The sequence below is a fragment of the Penaeus monodon genome, chromosome 14, assembly GCF_015228065.2.
Source record: "Penaeus monodon isolate SGIC_2016 chromosome 14, NSTDA_Pmon_1, whole genome shotgun sequence".
Classification (NCBI taxonomy): Eukaryota; Metazoa; Arthropoda; class Malacostraca; order Decapoda; family Penaeidae; genus Penaeus; species Penaeus monodon.
Window position 1 is genome coordinate 47,395,358 of NC_051399.1, and position 7,920 is coordinate 47,403,277.

The 7,920-nt window shown below is 38.5% G+C and overlaps 1 protein-coding gene across 1 annotated transcript in view; it reads right to left on the reverse strand.

Annotated features, from left to right (window-relative positions):
* LOC119581205 (soluble guanylate cyclase 89Db-like) overlaps window positions 1-7,920 on the reverse strand; it is a gene marked incomplete in the record, with an annotated part of 33,786 nt that overhangs the window by 22,417 nt on the left and 3,449 nt on the right.

Sequence of the window (7,920 nt, forward strand, 5' to 3'; positions counted from 1 at the left end):
GGGAGAGAGGGAGAGGAGAGAGGGGAAAAGAGGGAGGGGGAAAGAGGAGAGAAAAAAGGGGGAAAAAAAAAGAAGAAGAGAAAAAGGGGAAAAAAGACAGACCAGAATGAAATATACAGATAAATAAACAAACAAAATAATAATAATAATAATAAAAATCAGGATATATGAATTATTACGATTTTCTCAACAACAGCAACAACAAAAATAAAAGACAGAATGCAACGTTGAGAACTCCAACTCGACTTGACTCCCTGACTTCAAACTGCAATAACGTTGCAAGGAAAAAAAGAGTTCTTTTTTTACTTTGCAATTTTGCTGTCAGTGAAAAGTTTCTTGTTATTATTGTTATGCGATATATCTGTGAATTGTGTTGTTGTCTTTACTGTTAATTCTTTATCATGATTATCATTGTTACTATCATTTAATTATTATCATTATTGCTGTTATCATTATTATAATTATTTTATTATTATTATTATTATTATTATTATTATTATTATTATTATTATTATTATTATTATTATTATCATTATATCATTATATATTTACCATTATCATTATTATTATAATCATTATTATGATCATTATCATTAATATTACCCTTATTACTATTATCATTATAAGTATTATTATCATTATCACTGTTACTATTATTATTGTTCTTATTGTTGTTATCACTATTATAATTTTCTTGCTAATTACCATAAAACTTATAATCATCATTATTATCATCATTATCATCATAATGATAACACCCTACACCCTTAACCTCATATCATAACATATCCATACCTATCACATAGCCAGTTCCCCATATCCACCCACATACCCATAGCCTCAACATATCCACATACCCATACCCTCAAATCCATACCCACAACATATTCACATGCCCATACAACACAACATATTCACATACCGATACCAACAGCATATCCATATGGCCATACCCACAACATACCCACATGCCCATACCACCACATACCCATACCTACCACATACAAAGCCTCCAATATACTCGTATACCAATACCCACATATCCATAATATGCCCACAACAGACTCACTTACTCATAACATACCCACATACCCACACACCCCCATACCCACATACCCATACCCACAACATACCCACATGCCAACACCCACAACATACCTGTATACCCAAACCCTTAAGATTACCCACATACCTGTACAAAGTCTCCAGCGGATTTTCGTCATCCCCCCCGCGCCCCCAGACCCTCACATACCACAATACCCCACACAGACCCCCATACCTGACAAGTCTCGCAGCGGTTTTCGTCCATCCCCCCCGCGCCCCAGACCCTCACATTACCCCTGACCCACATACCCACAACATACCCACATACCTGACAGTCTCCAGCGGATTTTTCCCCTGGCGTAGGATATCAGCATCAACCTGTCGGGGCAGCATGGAGTAAGCAGGTCGTCCGCCTCGGTTTGGCTTCCTCGACCTTCATGTAGGCGTCCCTCGAGTTTGTTGGAGTCTTCCTGTCGCGGTTGTACATGATCTGGAGTCTGGGGGGTAAAGGGAGGGAGAGTGTGAGGAGGGGTGGAAGTGGAGGGAAGAGGGTGATGACTGAGGGGAGTGGGAGAGAAGAGGATGATGAATTGAGGGGAGTGGGAGGAAGAGTGATCTTCCCTCGCGCGGTTGTACATCATGATCTGGATTCTGGGGAGGAAGGGAGGGAGAGTGATGAGGAGGGGGGAAGTGGTGAGGTAAGAGGGTGAGAAGGAGGGAGTGGGAGGGAAGAGGATGCTGAAGTAGGGAGGGGATGAATAGATATGACGGAGGAGTGGGGGGAAGAGTGAGTCCTTCCTCGGCGCGGTTGTACATGGTCTGGAGTTCTAGGTGAGAAAAGGGGGTTGGGGATTTTTGATTTAGGGAGTGTGGGTGTTTCGAGGAGTAGGGTGAAATTTAGGGGGGGATAAGGAATGGCGAGGGATTTTTTTTAGTGTGGGGAAAATTTAGAAGAATGTGGGGGGAAATTTTGAGATGTGGGGGAAAATTATAAGGTGCTGTGGGAGGATAGGAAAGTATATGGGAAAAATCTGTAAGTGTGTGGGGAAATTTGGAGAGTGTGGAGAAATTTAAGAAGTGAGGGGAAATTTTTCTGAGGAGTGTGGGTGAAATGTAGAGTGTGGGGACATTTTAGAGAGTATGGTTGAAATATAGAGCATTGTGGGGGGGGGGGGATTTTAAAGGGAAGTGAGAAAATTCTTAGGGGTTGAGGTAATTTTTTTTTTTTTTTTTTTTTTTTTGAGAAAACGAGTAAAGGCATGGCATAAAATGGACTTTCTGTCCTACTTATCAGAAAAAATCACAACCATCAATAATATCCTGGGAATATAGGCTTTCTCACTAAAAAATAAAATCCACAAAAAAAATCATTGGCAACTCACTGACCCTGGAGCAGTGATGCCATCCAGGAGAGCACCATTTCCCTGCTCAGGTCGTGCATACTCAGGTCGTTGAGGAAAGACCTGTTCCCGCATCTCCACCATGTTTGTTCAGACTGCAGAAGATGAAAAAAAACAAAAACATATGGATAAGGTAAAATTACAAAGGATAGGATATCATTAATTTTGTAATCTTGTTACCGATATTCGTAGTTGTTTATTATTATTATTTATTTTTTTTTTTTTTTTGATAATTAAGTTTTATTTGCATGTCATCTTGAAATAAAAATGTACAGCTATACACTTACACGTTTTCCTTTCCATTCTATCTATCTGACATATCTATCTATCCTCTATCCCGATTCTCTCACTATCCCTCTCTTCCTATCCCTCCTCCGTCTCTCTCTCCTTTCCTCCCTTCCCTTTCCTCCTCCCCTCCTACCTCCTTCTCTCTGTCTCATTTCATCCCCTCCTCCTCTCTCTACTTTCCCCTCCCCCACCATCCTCCTTTTGAGATAATGAGATATCAACACCCCCATCGGCACTTGTGATGAGGTATTTACAGCTATGTCACAGGTACAACAGCTCTCGTCACGGAAGGAGCATCCCCTCCGGTTGCTGAGGTGATGCCGTTTCTCCAGCCGTATGAAGTGCACCCCAGGTGCGGCGCTGAGATGTCCCGTCGCCCGAGCTCTGAGACCCTCCACGCCTCTCTTTCTGTTGTCTTCTATACAATTATGTCTCGAAACTGACCCATCAATCGTAGTATGTATTATATCTATAGATAATATATATAGTATATTATAATATATTAAATATAATATATATATATATATATATATATCTATATATAGATATATATATGATATAGCTATATATATAATGTGTGTGTGTGTGTGTGTGTGTGGTGTGTGTGTGTGTTTAATCTTTAATCGCACCGTGTCTATTTTTTTATAATATATTTATTATCTTTTATCAACAAATATGTCTCGATCACCTACAACCCTAGTTATATTATATATATATATATCTATATATATATATATATATATATAATATATATAATTATATAACTAGGGTTGTAGTGATTCGAGACATATTTTGTGATAAAGATAATAATATATTTAAAAATAGACCCCGGTTGCGATAACAGATAAACACACACACACACACACACACACACACACACACAGCAATATATCTCGATATATATATATATATATCAGTATATTTATATATATCTATATATATATATATATATATATATATATATTATATTATTTATATATATAATATGTAGATATATATATATTATATATTATATATATAATAGAATTATCTATATTATCTGTATATATGCCCCGGTTTGGGGGGGTTTTTGGGGGGGTTTTTTGGCTTTATAAAAAAAAAAAAATAATTTTAAAAAATTTTTTAAATAATAATATTAATTATAATTTTATTTTTAGTTAATATAATTATATTTATTATTATAATTATTTTTTTTTTTTTTTTTTATAATAATTTTATTTTATTTATTTAAATAAAATAATATAATTAATTTTTTTTTTTTTTTTTTTAATCTAATCGACCGTTCTTTTTTTTTATTTTTTTTAATTTTTTTTAAAAATTTTTTTTTTTTCCCTTTTTTTTTTTTTTTATTTTTTAATTTTTAAATAATAATTTATAAACAGGGGTGGTGATTAGTTTTTTTGAAAAAAGAAAAATTAAATAAAAAATAGATTCAAAAAAAGAAACAACACCACCCCCCCAACCCCACCCCCCCCCTATAATTTAAAAAAAATTTAATTTTTTATTAATTTTAAATTTTTTTTTTTTTTTTTAAAATTAATTTTAAATTATATTTATTTTTATATATATTAAATTATATATTTTTAATATATAATTATATATTATACATACATACGTTGGGGGGGTAAGTTTCGAGACATTTTGTAATAAAGACAAAAAAAAGGAGGCGTGGAGGGTCTCAGAGCCTCGGGGGGGACGGACATCTCACGCCTCACCGGGGTCACTTCAAGGGCTTGGAGAACGGCACCTCGAAACCGGGGGGGATGTCCTTCCGTGACGGAGCGTTGATCCTGTGAATAGCTGTTAAATCCCCTCTCACCATGCCGAGGGGTGTTGATTATCTCATTATTTCAAAGGGGTTTGGGGGGAGGAGGAAAGTAGAAAAGGGGAGGGGGGGAAAAGGAGACAGAGAGAAGGAGGAGGAGGAGGAGGGGGAAAAGGTTAAAGGGGAGAAAGGAGAGAGGACGGGGGAGGATGGGAAAGAGAGGGATAGTGAGAAAAGGGGATGAGGGATAATAATTGTAATAGATAGATGAAAAGGAAAAGTTAAGTGTATACTTACATTTTTATTTCAAGTGACATGAAAAATAAACTTTTCATCAAAAAAAAAAAAAAATAAAAAATAAAATAAAAAAACTAGATATTCGGTAACAAGATTACAAATTTAATGATTATCTTCCCCTTTGTCTTTTTCCCTTTATCCAATGTTTTTTTTTTTTTTTTTCATATTCCTGCGTTGAACCCCTGTGGAGATGCGGAAACAGGTCTTTTCCTAAACGACCTAGTAGCACGACCTGAGGGGGGAAAATGTGCTCCTGGATGGCTCACTGCTCCAGGTCTGAGTTCCCACGATTTTTTTTTGGGGATTTTTTTTTTTCTTGAAAGCCTTTTCCCCCGGGATATTTATTGATGGTTGTGTTTTTTTTTTCTGATAATAGGGACAAGAAAATTCAATTTTTTTCCCTGCCTTTACTCCTCAAAAAAAAAAAAAAAAAAAAAAAAAATAAAAAAAAAACCCCCCCCCCTTTAAAAAAATCCCCCCCCCCCCCCACTCTCTAATTTTCCCCCTACTCCTCTAAATGTCCCCAACTCTACATTTTCACCCACACCCCTCAAAAAATTTTCCCCCCTCACTTTTTTAAATTTTCCTCCACACTCCTCAAAATTTCCCCCCACACACTCTCAATTTTTCCCTATACTTTTAAATATCCTCCACGCCCCTTCTAATTTTCCCCCACACTCCTCAAAAATTTTTCCCCCACTTTCTTCAAAATTTTCCCCCACTAAAAAAAACCCCTCGCATTCCTTTTTCCCCCCCCTAAATTTTTCCCCCCGACTCCTCGAAACCCCTACAACCCTAAAAAAAACCCAACCCCCTTTTCTCACCTAACTCCGATCATGTCAACCGCGCCGAGGAAGACCACTCTTCCCTCCCCTCCCCCCTCATCCCCCTCTTTTTCCTCCACTCCCTCCTTCATCACCTCTTCCCCCCCACCCCCTCCTTCATCACCCCTTCCCTCCCCTCCCCCCCCCTTATCACTCTCCCTCCCTTTTCCCCAGACTCCAGATCATTACAAAAACCCCGGGCCCAAAGACCACTCTTCCCTCCCCCTCCCCCCTTCATCCTCCTCTTCTCTCCCTCCCCCCCGCATCACCCTCTTCCCTCCCCCTCCCCCCCCTTCCTCACTCTCCCTCCCTTCCCCCCCCCACTCCAGACATGTACAACCGCGCCAGGAAAACTCCAACAAACTCGAGGCGCCTACATAAGGTCGAGGAAGCCAAAACTCAGCGGACGCCGCTTTACTCCATGCTGCCCCGAAGGTTGCTGATATCCTCGCCAGGGGAAAAATCCGCTGGAGACTTGTCGGGATGTGGGGATGTTGTTGGTATGTTGTGGTATGGGTTGTGAGGGTCCCGGGGGGGCCGGGGGGGTGCGAAAATCCGCTGGAGACTTGTCGGTATGTGGGTATGTTGTGGGTATGGTATTTAGGGTTGGGGGGCGGGGGGATGAGAAAAACCGCTGAGACTTGTCGGTAGTGGGGGGTTGTGGGGATTTGTGGGTGTGGGGGTGTGGGGTATGGGGTGCGGGGGATATGAAATCCCCTGGGACTTGGCGGTAGTGGGTATTTTTGGGTATGTTGTGGGTGGGGGGGGGGGGGGGGGGGGGGGGGGGGGGGAAAAGGGGGGGGGGGGGGGGGGGTATTTAAAGGGGTTTTGGGCGGTATGTTGTGGGGTTTTGGAGTGGGTATTTGTGGGGATGGGTTGTGGGTAGGGGGTGTGTGGGTTGTGGGGATTTTTAAATTTTTGTAAAGGGGTCTGTTGTGGGATATTATGGATATTGGGGATTGGTATACGATATATTTGGGCTTTGTATTGGTAGGTATGGGTATGTGGTGGTATGGGCCCTGGGGTATGTTGTGGTTTTGGGCCCTATGGATATCTTTGGTATCGGTATGTGAAAAAGTTGTGTTGTTGGCATGTGAAAATGTTGTGGGTATGGATTTGGGGTATGGGGATGTGGATATTTGAGGGTATGGGTATGGGTGGATATGGGGGAAATGGCTATGTATAGGGAATAGTTTTGATATGGGTTAAGGGTGTAGGGTTTTTATCATTATGTGTAATGATGAAAAATAGATTATAAATTTTTTGGTAATTTGCAAGAAAAATTTAAAAGTGGATAAAACAAAAAGAACAAAAATTATAACTGATATGTAATAATACTTAAATGATAATAATAAGGGTAAAATTTTAAAGATATGATCATAATAAAGATTATAATAATAATATAATGGGGAAATAATAATGATAAATAATTAATAATATAATAAAAATATAATAAAAATAATAAAATAATTAATAATAAAATAATTAATAAAAATAATAAAATTATAAAAATATAATAATGATAATAAGACCAAAGATAATAACATTAATGATCAAAAAAAATGATCATAAAATAATGATAATAAATATTTAAAAATGATAACAGCAAAAAGAAATAATTAAAAGATATAACAATTAAACATATAAAGAATTAACATAAGACAAAAACAAATTCCAGATATATCGCATAACAAAAATAACAAAAAACTTTTCACTGACAGCAAAAATTTCAAATAAAAAAAAAACTCTTTTTTTTCCTTTCACGTTTTCATTTTTAACGGGGGTCAAGTCGGTTTTGGGGTTCTCAACGTTGCATTCTGTCTTTTTTTTTTGTTGTTGCTGTTGTTGAGAAAATCGTAATAATTCATATATCCTGATTTTTATTATTATTATTATTATTTTGTTTGTTTATTTATCTGTATATTTTCAGTCTGGTCTGTCTGCCCGTTTCCGTGTTTCTCTCTCTCTCTCTTTCTCTCTCTCTCTCTCTTTCTCTCTCTCTCTCTCTCTCTCTCTCTCTCTCCTCCCTCTCTCTCTCTCTCTCCCCCCTTTTCTGTCCCTCTGTCGTCTCTCTCTCTCTCTCTCTTCCCCTCCTCTCTCCCCTCTCTCTCTCTCCTCTCTCTCTCTTCTCTTCCTCTCTCTCTCTCTCTCTCTCTCTTTTCTCTCTCTCTCCTTTTTCCTTCTTCCCCCCCCCCCCCCCCCCCCCCCCCCCCCCCCCGCCCCCCTCCCCCCTTCAAAAAATTCCCCTTTTTTCCCTTTTTTTTCTCAAAAATTTTCCCTCCTTCTCTCTCCATCCTTTTTC